Raw genomic sequence first — 13,895 nt, 5'->3', positions numbered from 1 at the left:
ATAGTAAATTTTAGGAAGATATTTATTGTGGAAGAAGAATCTTAATTATTTTAAATTGGTTCACCAATACATTCTTTTTTGATACCAAAGAGATTAATTACAATTATAGTTTTATAATGGTTCTGATCAACGTGACATTTAGCTATCCAGAACTCTAAAATAAATGACTTAATTGCTGTTAAAATGACCTACTAAAATGAATTCCACAAGATTAATAGCAGCCTTTCAGATGAGCTTCCTTTCTAAATTATTTTAGAAGAGAATGATAGTTGTCATCTTTTTTCCAGTGGTTCATGCCTTATTTTTATCCTTGACATAAATCCAACTGATGTTTCAACAAAATTCCCATATGGCACCTGCAAGTATTCTGCTTTCTGAAGTCAATTTTTATTATTTCAGACATTTTCAGCATGCTTTCCAGCTCTTACTATCTCCTTAGGAGAAAAAAAAGGTTGCTTAAGTTCCCAGAATGTCCTAAATGTCTTTAGGCTTGCATGTCAATTTGTAACCATAAAGTAAGAGTTCAAATCTTGGAATTTGATTGGCCAGTTATAATGCCATCAAATTAAAGGATCCTGTACTGCAGGAGGGGGCTATTTGTCTACCTTGCTGATACTGACTCCAGTCCCGTCCAGTTTGCCTCCATTCCCGTCTCTTTCCTCACAGCACTGCAGCATTTCTTCATGTATTCATCTATCTGCCTCTCTGGCTTTTATTACTTTGTTGTCTTCTGTTACACTCTTACTCTCTTTGTATTTATGCCTCAGGCTGTTCCACTAAATAAAGCTTGCAATGTAGTTAAGGTTGTTAAAACCAGTATGACCATTTGCTGTGTCACGCATGCAACACCATGGGAGATCCACTGTAGCAGTATATGCTTATTCTGGGAGCTCCATTGCTTTAATGGAGTAGCCTGAGGTAGCGAGATCTCTGACTTCTTTAAAAAACAGTTAAGGACAGATTGGAATACACTCAAGAAAACAGAAGGAGTAAGACATTCTAGCCTGCCCCACTGTTAAATATGATCATGACTGATCTACCATACGCCTCACATATTCTACACGGACCTTAATTCCCTGATTTTTTTCAAAGATTTATCTGTCTTCCCCCATTAAATACTTCCAGTAATCTACCCCTACAGTTCCCAGGGGTAGAGAATACCAGAAATCCCCCATCGTTAGTTAGAAAATATACCGATGCACCTCAGAGTTAAATTCTCACCCTTTTTCTTGCAAATGTGCCTGCTTATTCAAGATTCAAGATTTCTCTACCAGAGGAAACATTACATATTTCAACATCTATCTTCCCTCCTGTAACACTCCTGTATTATCTTATATATTTCAATAAGATCACTTCTTTTCTTCACAACTCCAAAACATACAGGTGTAATTTTTTAAGTATCTTATGGAATAGCCACCCTTTCATCCCAAGAATTAACCTTGTACTCTCTTCTGGACCGTCCCCAATGCTAATATATATTTTCTTAGCTATGTGGACCAGAACCTTGTACAATTGTAACAATACTCTATTTTAAAACTGCATGCTCCAATAAATAAAGGCCTATTAACCATTATCTTCTTTATTTCTTTCACTGGCATGATGAATTATTGTGTTTACACCTAAATCCTTCTGAATTCTACTCAGTTACATTCTCTCTCCATTGAGGTAACAGTGCTGAACAAGGGTCTCGGCCTGTAACATCAACTGTTTATTCATTTCCATAGATGCTGCCTGACCTGCTGAGTTCCTCCAGCATTTTGTGTGTTGCAATAGTTTGCTTTAGTTTTAGATTTAATATTTTTCTTGACCTCCTTTGTTAATCACTGATGGTTCTTTTTTCTCATTCCGCTTTCTAATTGGAATATTTTTTCGTAGCATTCTGAAATAGTCACTTTAATACCTGCCTCTACCTTTCCTTTAAACAGTTTTGCCAGTTTACTGTATTATTTTTCTTCATACTTTTGTATTTGCCCTTTCTAATATTGGGAACACAGGTTTTGGACCCAAGGTGTTTGCCCTTAAACTGTATCTGGATTTCTATCAGGTTAAAGTGACTATTTTTCAGAGGATCCTTTACTGTAAGATCTGTAAGACTGTCCTTGGGTGGGTTCCATAGGGACCCTTGCACGTTTGATTAATCCAGTCAGTATGCAAATGAAAATCATCCATAATAATTGTATGGTCTGTATTGGCATAAAGTTCAGGCGTTCCATTACAGCAATGTTTGTGCCATGATGTGGATTGAAGCTGTGTCCTGTCTGACACATAACATTTAATTGCTTTGGATGCAAGAATTTTGATCCCCCAACAACTGCTCCCACCCCTCAGCAGCTAAGTTACAATGTAAAACTGAATAGTGATTTTTTTTCAAATACTAATTTAAGACACCTTGGTTGTTTTTTTTTAGAGATTTGTTGTATGTCTTTTACCTCCAGTTATTTAAAATCTTGAATCAACTCTCAATGACTGGCTGCTTAAAAAATGTCACTGCTTATATGATAATTTACAGATTAGTAATTGCATTAATCCATAACTGCTGGAAAAAATAAATAAACTCGTTATTTGATCAGATCTACTCCTTCTGTTGGAACCATTTCGCATCAGTTGCTAAACTGAGTAATATTATCTGCCCAAAGTGAGCATGGTGAATTTTATTCTCTGAAGATAATAACACATTTGAAATTTATAGTTATATGATGTGAATCATCTACTTTTCATGGTACTGCGCAGTGACACTTATGAAAAACCGAAGGTTGCTAATAAAACCAGAAAGTCTGCTGGAAAGGCACAACAGATTAATCAGCATTTGAAGAAATCTATTCATCTGACAGAGCATGATGAGGCAGGAGAAAGCTGTAACACTTGGCTGATTTACAGTTATGGCTGTATTGGACCAATAAATCTTCTCAATTGCAAATTTGTTGAATGTTTTGCTTTATCAAAGGTAATCATGTTAACGTCTTTAAAACTATTTATTACTGTGTGAACATGTTTGCTTCACTGGTTGAACTGAGTATTTTTCAGATATTTTCATTCTATGCCAAGATTTGTGGTACTTGCCAGATAACAAAAGGCCAACATATCACTTCCAGTGTCTGGATTAAAATTCAGCCCACACAGGTGGGATGAAATTCTCTTTTGTCTTCTGGGGTCCTGTGTCTTTGAACAGTTTCAAACTAGTTCCCAGAAGGTTTGAGGCTATTGTGCAAAATCACACTCAGAGAGGTCACAGGATGGCTGAGAAGACTGCTGCTCTGGACTTCAATCTCAGGCACAATGAGGGGGTACGAAGAGAAGCTTTCCCTATGCCTAGCTGCTCAGGGACTGTTTAATGCTGATATAGGGATCCTGTGATGTAATTCCATCTCAAAAAAATCGTTCACCTTGATGAACTGTGCTGGGCGATTAAAGTGAAGACCTTTTCCTCCATTGGGGAGACTTTATCAACACTTTCTTGCTTACCTGCAGTGATTAAGAATGAAAGGCTTGTTATCCAAGAGGCAATTCTGGTGTCACTTCTGAAATCCAACAAACACTCTGACCCTCCCCTCTGCTGCAACCTTTTTTTTTGCCAAGGAATTCCATTGTGTAGTTCGTACATTTTATGCACAGATGATTGATTAGCTAGAGGTGGAGCATCACATTCTGTATGTGTAATGTGAATTTGAATCATGGGCTTCTTGCAAGGTGATTACACCTGCACAAGAATGCTGATGAGTGTACAGCGTTCTACTGTTTGGCATGTAAGGATATTTCGCAACACTGCTATGAAATTGGAGAAACAATGTGACCTTCAACAGGAAAACGAGGTCATATTTTCCAGATGAATGACTGCTTAAATATCCTCGTGTTGTTATTAGGGAGTCCTCTACAGAAGCTAAGCTTTTTCACAGATGACCCTTACTTCACTGTGATCAAGACAAGGCCTTTTTCTTTGGAGGTTTAGTGAAGGACAGTCAACTCTGGCATCTTCCAGGTTTCTATCTCTATCCCTACAATGTCCAACCATCCTTCAGAGGCATGGAGCCTCCACTTCCAAATCTAGTCTGCATCGCCTGGTTTGAGTATTCCACAAGGCCCAGTATTCAGCCCAACAGGAAGGCATTTTGCTTGTTGAGAACTGCCAAATTAAGAGCTCCTGATGTGGTAGGAATATCACACTTGTAAGTTTGTGCTTTCCCCATGACTCTCGAAACTGCCCTCTCTTTATCATGTCTAGCTATACTGAAGTCCCAAGGATCATCCCACCTCGTACCTGCTAAGTTTGAAATACCACTCATCTGCAACCCCATGATTAACTGGTTTAGTTAGCCTCTGCAGCACTATCTATGTCAGAGAGCTCTACAGCAGAGAACCAAGCCTTTCGGCTCATCTAGCTCATACTGAGCTGTTATTCTGCTTGTCCCATCAACCCATACCTGGACCACACCCCTCCATCCCCTCCCATCTATATTCTTATACAAACCTCTCTTAAATGTTGCAATGTCTGTTGGGAAGTTTAGCTCCTTGAGTTTTTCTTATTTTTTTAGGCTTTTAATGATAGCTAGACTCTGAAGTCCTCCTACCTTTTTGTTTTCAAACCTTCAGTGTTACCTTGTATTTTCTCATTGTTAGAATTAAGACAATCATAATTTTCTTACTAAAGACCACTTGTTCGTAACTATCTGATTTAATTTATAAACCTTTTAACACAAATGCCAGTGTGTCACTAGTCAATAATATACTTTGCAGATCCTGTTTTCTCATGATAAATTAAGATCAGAGTATGAAGACTATTATTTTACCACCCTGTCTTTTGGTCCATGTGCATATCTAGCAAGGCTGCATGCCAGCAACAAAGACAAAAATGTGCCTTTCACAGAACAACCATTTTCTTTTATAAAAAGTGGAATCATATATCCTATCACATTAACATTCTGATAGACTCTTAAAACGAAAAGTGAAATTTTAGAAAGTACATCATAATATGGAGTCAGTCAAAGAACACAGAAGAGTACAGCACAGGAATAGACCCCTCAGTCCACAATATCTGTGCCAACCACAATACTACATTTAACTACATCTCTTCTGCCTGTACACATACCTCCATTCCAATGCATATACATGTGTCTATCTAAATCAGAACCAGAACCAATTTTATAATCACTGTCTTGTACTACAATCTTTCTGCAGTGGTAGTACAGTGCAAAGATATAAAATTAGTACAAATCATAAAACAAATAAAAAAATTACAAAAGAAGAAATAATGAGGCAGGGTTCATGGATTATTCAGAAAATCTGATTGCATGTTGTTATCAGGCTCCTGTACCCCCTCCCTAATGGCAGTAATGAGAAGAGGGCATGGCTCAGATGGTGAGAGTCCTTAATGATGGAGGTATCACCTCTTGATGGTGGGAAATGTTACGCTTTTGATGGAGCTGATAGCAGCATCTTGTGCACTGCAACGTCCATACCAGGCTGTGATATAACTGATTGAATAGTCTCCACCATACATCTACAGGGATTTGCAAGAGTCTGTGACATACCAAATCTCCTCAAACTTCTAACAAAGTAAAGCTGCTGGCATACCTTCCTCCTGATTGCATCAATGCATTGGATCCAGGATAGATCTTCAGAGACATTGACACCCTAGAAATTTAAAACTACTCACTCTTTTCAGCACTGGTACCTCAAAGTGGATGGACTGGTGCGTGCACTCCCAACTTCCTCTTTCTGAAGGCCACTTTAGTATCTGCTTCCACCACTACTCCAGCAGCCCACTTCAGGTAATTACCTCGGCTAGAATCATTTCATCACCTTCTGAGATGCCAATTTTCAATGCAATCATCTGAGCGATATCTACCCAAAGTGGTTATTTCATCATTATGTATTTCTTCATTTATTGTAACATTATCGTAATGCCTGTATGAACAGCAGATGATCTATAATTTTGTGTGAAGTAAAAATGATTCCAACTTAGAAACCAAGGTAAGGTGAATTTGGAAAATGAAAATAGGACTCAAGGTTTTTGGACTGAGAAAGATGATGAAACTTCATAGCTCATTCCTGTCAGGATTACTCATTCCATTTCAGTATTTTTGTTCTGCCAGATCTATATTTCATATATTTCTTTCACTAAGATTTCCAGTACACCTCGTCCTGGTAATTGTGCATGGAGATTCTGCAAAGAGCTATCCATATTGTCTGTTCAATGGTGAACTAAACTGATCAGTTTCAACAGCAATCTTGGCATCAGTTCGGTGGGATTCCAACACTAAGGTATATTGTGGCTGTGTGACTTCTCCCCAAGGAGCAAAATAAAAGTGGTTGTAGTTCAGTCATTGGTAGCGTGGCATAAGTTATCTTGTGTTTTCAACCTCCAGCATGGTTATATTTCTCATATTTAACATGGTGTTTTGCTGTAATTTGCAAATACCATTGAATAAGTGTGTTGGACAATCCTAGATTTAAGATTAGGTTGAATTTATTTTAACGCACATAAGTATGTGGACAAATAACCTTGGCCATGTCACTTACTTACCAAAACACTACCAGTAGCTGAGTGTTTTGAATTTTGTCCTGCTGCACTAAACAGATAGCAAGGACATCTGGCATGCACCTTGGAAACACCTGGCATGCTTCTTTATGAATGCATGCATGAAACTATTAGACCACCAGTGTAGACAGCCATTTTAATTAATAGCTATTTGGCTTTTGCATTCGCTTGCTGCCAATGTATTAATACAGGCTGAATAAATAAAACTAAGCTTTCCTTGGAACAGATATTATCAGTTCTTTCCCAACTCCAGGGCCGTCCCAGAAGTCAACACAAGATAATGTCGGTGGTTTCTGGGATATGTAGTTACTTTTTCCCTTCTCCTCCTCACCAACCCTTGTACCTAATAGAAATTCATTGCAACAGGATTTAAATGAAGCCATATCATAAAACTAATTGATCATTTCCAGTGTTTGAGCAGTGTATTTGTTTCCAAATCTCTTTTCTACCCACTCAGAATTTAAAATTAGAACTGTGCTGGTGAGACGTTGCAACATAATTGTCCACTACATTCTGCTAATTGAATGCAAAGAAAGAAGTGCTGTCCTATTACTGCCTTTCTTTGAAAACATTTTGGTGATAATTGTTTATTTATAGGTCCCATCTGACACTCCTAAACACAGGGTCAAACACTTATTTTGAAGATATTCATATCTGCAAATGCACCAAATTAGACCCAAAGTTTCAGGTAGTTTTATGAAAATTACCTTATCCGTGGGGATTTCAGGGTGAATTTGTGGAAAGCCTTGCGCCATTCCCACTCTCCGACTCTCCTCCTGTAAATAGGGCCATATGCAAGCACTGGTTAGAAAAGAAATTCAATCCATACAGAAGTTGAATTGCATTAAAAAAAAGTACCAAGCTTTTCATTAGCTTTTCATTGAATAAACTTGGTCAGACTTTTCTTTCCATAAATTAACAATTCACTGTTAATGAGAGTGAATTTATATACAAAATATGGTTTAAAGGATTTACATCACCAATATTCAATTATTTACAATGCTTTAAATACTAAATATTTTAATGAGTAATATCATTAAAATATGCATAAAGGATTGCTTTGAAATTTTATCCTGTCAAGATCTTAATGAACCAACAATATTTGACATAGACTGAGTTTAATGGTCTATTTGTATCATTACTGCTGTTGTTCCAAGTGTGGCCAAAATAATAATAGCTCCATACAAGTCATGGGTTAAGCCAAGGGTAGTTGTGAGTGGCTTACGTTAGGAAGCATGTTAAGGCAAACAAGCAGAAAAAAAAGGTAAAGACATAGAGAAGATCAAAGTCTTAATCATCAGGCTAGTTTAAAGAAACTGGGTCTGCATTAATACAGAAAATACAGCTTAACCCCTGACACCTACTCCTCATTATATTGGCACATTCTACTCTCAAGAAAAACACTTTTTAACATACTGATTTTTCCTAAATCCATATTTGGATTATTTATGCTCGCTTTGGCTTTGCTATATAGTACTATGGCATCCTGAAGGAAGAAGAACTTTTGGAACAGAGTGATCAGGTCAGGTGAATCATACAATGTGATCAAGTGCAGCTCACTAGCAATGGCCCTCATCAACTTGTTTGCAGACTCTGTCGCTCCTCTGTGAACCTCACGGTGCAATTGCACTTGGGCTTCGGCTATCCTCTGCAAATCCTGCCCTTCTCTAAGGTAACACTGGACATTTCTGCCAACTTCATCTCAAAAAACTCCCCTATCAAAGCTATGTACTAAAGGCAATTAAAGTGACAGGAATAGACATTCTTGCATGAGTGAGATCCAGGAAACCACAAGTTCAGCATCAATGAAATGTTAAGTGATAAATGCCCACTTTCACTGTACTGAAGAATCCCATGTTACAAAGGAATACAGGCACAACTTTCTAAAGGATAGTGAATTTGCCTTATTAACATATTAGTGTGCATGTAGCAATAATAGAATTAGTGTAGGGAGACTATATTTCCATAAAGTCCATTTCACCATCGCCATGAGGAACTTAAATAATGAGTGGCCAGAATTTTCCAAAGAAAACATTTAATTGCAAGTTAAGATGGTGGAACATGAGTATGACTTTCTGTTAAAGGCTGTGCGTGTATGTGTCTGTGGCTATATGCACTGTGTGTCAACTGCCTCAGGGAAGTGTAGAACAAAATGTTGGATTCGCGTGCTTTTAAGAATGGAAAAGTGTTAGTGAAGTTGCAGGCATCACTAATCCAAGTTTAACATATGAGTGTTTTGGAGTGTTGCTTTAATAGTGGGGAGGCAATGAAGGGAGAGTGCAGTGACATGCAACGCACGGTAAGTGTTTTTATTTCTCATTAATGAACCATCCTAAACAAGTTCGGCTGGGACTCCATGCTAGAGCTGTGCTCCCATCTGCCTTGATAATATTGATGTCTGGTTCATGAAGGCCAAACCCAGGAATGTGAGACTATACTGTGTGCCTTTAGGGAAATGGTTTAGAGGTCTTTCCCAAAGAAAGTATCTGTACTTCTTTTCCCTCCTGCTCAGAGCACGGCTAGAACACAACTGAGCAAGATTGTGTTAGGCTGGATTGGTGTTATCAAGTGCTTTAAAAAGAAATGCCAGAGAATAATCCTCAATATCTGCTCATTGTACTGTTCAACTGCTGCTCCTGGAGTCTTGCAGATTGAAATTAATTTAGTTCATGACGACAACTACCATAGTTTCTGCACTCTAATTTTCCCAGAGCTGCGGCAAAATCTTACTTTAAATTAATTTATGTGATGTGGGTATCACTAGCCAGACCAACATGTAATGCCTGTCCATCAGCTGGCCTTTCAGAAGGTGGTGGAATGTTGCCTCTTTGATCCTCTGCACTCTGTTGTGAAGATTCACCAATAGGCTTGTAAATCATAGTGTGTTCACCAGATGAGCTGCTTCGTCCTGATTAGAATTAACGCGTCTTGGGTGTTACTGAAACTACTCTCATCTAGGAGTGAGTACTTCATCATATTCTTCATTTGTGGTTGGTGGAAAGGTTTTGAGGAGTCAGGAGATGAATGACTCATTTCAGAATACCTACCTTTCACCTGCTCTATTGGCCATAACCTTTGTATAGCTTTTTCAGTTAAGTGAATGGGGACCACCCAGGGTATTGTTTAGGTACTGGATAATTAACTGCTCTTCTGACTTTTATTGTCTTTATATTGGGAAGGTCATTGATGATGCAGCTGAAGAATGCTTTAAGAGCAAGCCCTGAGAGCTCCCAAAATGAAATCACAGGTTTGACTGATTGACCACAATATCTTCCTTTACACTGGGCATATTTCAGCTCAAAATAGTTTAAATTAGATTACACCTGGAAATATATGCACTTCTCCCTCTTAGTGAATGGTGTGAATTACTGCTCACCAACAATGAAGATTAACAATTAGGAATGATGAAGACTGTTAAATATCTAGTGTTATGAGATGTATAGATAGGGTGAATGCTTGCAGCCTTTTTTCTCTCAGGAAAAACTAAAACTAGAGATCATAGGTTTAGGTTTAGGGTGAAAGGTGACATATTTACAGAGAATCTGATGGGGAGCTTGCTCACTTAAGTGGTGTGAATGTGGAATGAGCTACCAGTGTAAGTGATAGGTGGAAGTTCAAACGTAAAATTTCAGAGAAGCTTGAATTGGTACATGGATGAGAGAGATATGGAAGACTATGGTCCATGTACAGCTAGATGGGTCTAGGCAGCACTAGGCTGGCATGGACCAGATGGGCTGAAGGGCCTGCTTCTGTGTTGTACTGCTCTATGACTCTATTCCCATCACCCCCAAAAATATACACCATATTTCCATTACTACTTCTCTCCTCAAACTCTACACTAGCAGTAATTCCTTGTTTGATAAAGATTGGCAACAATAATAACTAATCATAAGTTCATATGCCAATGTAATCAAGATTTAGATGCCATATGCAATGGTATGAAAATCTATTGCTCAAATACATTAGCTCATCTTGCTTCTGAATTACTACTTGTGGAATGACCAATGTACCAAGCATGTATTCGATGAGTCAGATATGAAGATGTACAGAAGCTGGATATGCAGCTAGGAAAATTGTGCCAGATGTAATCTAGGTTGATTTTTTTTATAAAGCTTTCCGAATGAACGAAAGTACAGTACAATTTCAGCATCTTGATATGGCAAGCAATGATAAGTGGAGTGTGTATGAGAGCACCGGTGAACCACATTACGTTGGTAATGAGACTGTATATGTAAAGCATTTCACCAATGACAAAGGTAATGGTCAAGGACAGCATCAGAAAGAAGTACAAGAATGGAAGATAACCCTTAGTTTCTTTGAAAGATACTGTCACTATAATTTATTCCAATTAATAGCAACGTTTGTAAAATATGTACATACTTATTCATTCAAATATAAAACATATTGGCACTGACATGTCGTAAGCCTGGTATCTGGGGTAGCTAATCTCAGGGTGTTTCGTATTTTAATTGACTGACATCTTTTTCAAGTATTCAGCATAAATGCAGTTCCACAGTTGCTTTACTAAAAAAGTATACATGTGACTTGTTAGAGAGATCTGTAGACCAAACCTACCTTTGAGTTGGCTCTACATTAGTTGGCCTCAGAATGTAGCACTTCAGATATACAATTGTCCATTGATAAATTCAGTAAAAGTGGCCAAAGTTCCCATTCTTAATTTCCATCTACAGACCCTGCTGGTAAGGTGCATACATGTGAATGTACAGCATGTGTAATAGTCAGTCTACCACTGTACACTGGTGGGTGAAGAATTTTATTTGAACCCAGTGCTGGTATCCGAGCATTGGAAACTGAATGACATTATGAGTTAGCTTTCAGGACAGCTCATGCCTCAAGTAGGATACTGGAAATGTGGAAAATTGTAGAACTATAAATTGTCATTTAATGTTTCCTCTAAGTATGTGGCATATATCACCGCTCACCACTTTGTACAATTCTGCATGAGAATCGCTTTGTGCCTTCATTACATGGAGTGAGTCTCTGGCTTTACATCTCAAAATGAGATTATAACTACAGTGCACTTGGGAAATCAAGTAATAGAATAATAGCAAAAAAAAATGTGTGATCTTGAGATGAATAAGATCACACAGTGCAAAGCTTTGACTCACTGGTGCAGCACAACAGTGGTAAGCAAAGATAAAATAGAGGATTTCATTAATGCAGCATTGCAGGGTATGCACCCGCAGTGTAATAGGTTAATGCATTGCATCTTGTGCTCTTTAGTATTGCAGTAAGTGATCAGTTTGATATCTCATTGATTTGCAGAACAAGATTATTATTTCATTGTGATTAACAAAATCAACAAATTAGATAACCACAGTATAAAATCATGGAATATTATACAAAATAAATGGTAATTGGAATTTATTTTATTACCAATACTTCAAAAGGGCTCAGTAATGAGGATGTTGTCTTTAAAAGTCTGAAAAATATTATATAGTTGAATTATTGCTTTTTGTTCCTTCAAACATGGAAAGAAAACCTCAAGATGTGTGACATAAAATTGAAAAGAACTGATGATAACAGATCAGTAGATTAGCTGTTTTATTGATGAAAGCAATTTAAGGTGATTAATTTTCGACATAAGAAGCCAACTATACTGTATGGTTGGACAACTTTTAGTTTCACCATGTTAAAGCAGAGGGGTAAAAAATACACCGCCTGAAAACACTATGGTCAAAACTGTGATTTTGAAACTTTAACAGCATAATTTTATGATTTAGCTGATTATTCTACTGGTTGAAATTTCAGTGAGAACAATTATAATTTTTGAAAGCAGAATGCTCAATAGTTACATTGAGGATCCTTCTTCAGGGCATGTAATCGTTGGCAAGACAAAAATCTTGATGTCATGATAAAAAAAAGTTTGCTTTGAGGTGTATTGTGCAGTTTACTACTTACAGTGCTCAACAGTTGTGTTTTATAGGAATTAAGTTTACTTTAAGCCTCAGGTGTAAGTCTGAGTTCAATTAACACAATAGCTCTAGCGCTGTGTTACTATCTAGGTGAGGGCCTCAAATTCAACTATATCTTGCCTGCCATTCACCATGAAGGTTTACAAATATCTACCCTCAATTCCTTACATGGTGGGTTTCTGATTAAAATCATATTTCATTGGGCAATACCCAACAGCAGCCAGGAATTTATTCACAGGAGGAAAGCAAGATTAATACAATTTCATTTAATAGGTCCAATTCAATAGGATGCTTGCTGTATGAAACCTGAGATAGCATTGCCCCCTTAAAATGGATACTTACCTTCTTCAGCTGGAGTACATGAGTAAAAGAGGGAGCAGCATTGATCCTAGATTAATCAGCATTTCATATCAGGGCAGGCAGTAAACAAAGGCCCAAAGGCAAATGGAGCAGCAGATCTGCTAAAAACCACAGGTAAAGAGCAAATGGGATCCGCTGTCTTATGAATACCAGTACACCAACACAAATACATTATATTCTGCTCTGCCTTAGAACCCACTAGTACGTACTTTTGGAGTTCATTATTGCTTTAATATAATATCAGGGGAGGCTGTAAACAAAGTCCAAAGGCAAATGGACCAGCAGATCTGCTAAATCACCAGGTAAAGAACAAACGTGATCAGCTGTCTTATGAATACCAGTACACCAACACAAATACATTATATTCTGCTCTGCCTTAGATCTCATTAATACATACTTTCATTATTGCTTTAATGTAAGGTGATGTTGATAAATGTAAAATGCCCTATTGATGTACAGTTTGAATCAATTTTGACAAGTGTAGGGTTGCACTGTTTTGCTATGTTACTGCAGCAATTCTTGTTGTATAGTGAATTTTAGAATTACAGTTAAATGTTTCTGAGATTGCAGTTTATAGAATGTGTGCAGAGTAATATGCCATTGTCATTGAATAAAATGGGACACCAGTGTGAATCTGGTCATAAACAGGAATGAGCTGAGAGTGCTTTAGAATCTTACAACAGTGTATTACATTTGATTGTGCACGACATTAAAAGCATGTCATAGTGTAGAAATCGAGTGGCCTCGTGCATATGAGGTTACAGCACTATTGCACTGTGTAATATTCATTTTTTTCATGCTCCGATTGAATATTTTTGTATGGTCAAAACTCTTCAGATGACTGGTGCCGTGCATTCTTTGTGAAATGTACTCTTTGAAAGCTGTACTCTGTACATTATGTTGGTGAAAAGATTTTGTATATTTTATGTTTAAGAAAAAAACTTCAGCGGTTTTTGTTCGCGAAAATTGCCAATTATGTTCCTGTCTTCAACGGTTTCTAATGGTAATTGAAATCTGTGATATCCTTGGTTCTGCTGTATTTGTACCAATCATGTACATTAAAC

At 37.5% G+C, this 13,895-nt stretch overlaps 1 protein-coding gene across 2 annotated transcripts in view; it reads left to right on the top strand.

Annotated features, from left to right (window-relative positions):
• Nucleotides 1–13,895, top strand: part of negr1 (neuronal growth regulator 1) — a 540,105-nt gene extending 526,210 nt beyond the window's left edge. For both annotated transcript variants that reach the window (XM_063064226.1, XM_063064225.1), the window contains one exon: nucleotides 1–13,895. This exon is cut by the window's left edge and continues 18,381 nt beyond it. The gene's annotated coding sequence lies outside the window, so the exon portion shown is untranslated.

Source organism: Mobula hypostoma, chromosome 12 (genome assembly GCF_963921235.1).
Source record: "Mobula hypostoma chromosome 12, sMobHyp1.1, whole genome shotgun sequence".
In the NCBI taxonomy this organism is placed as follows: Eukaryota; Metazoa; Chordata; class Chondrichthyes; order Myliobatiformes; family Myliobatidae; genus Mobula; species Mobula hypostoma.
This window is presented reverse-complemented; position numbering and strand designations above follow the sequence as displayed.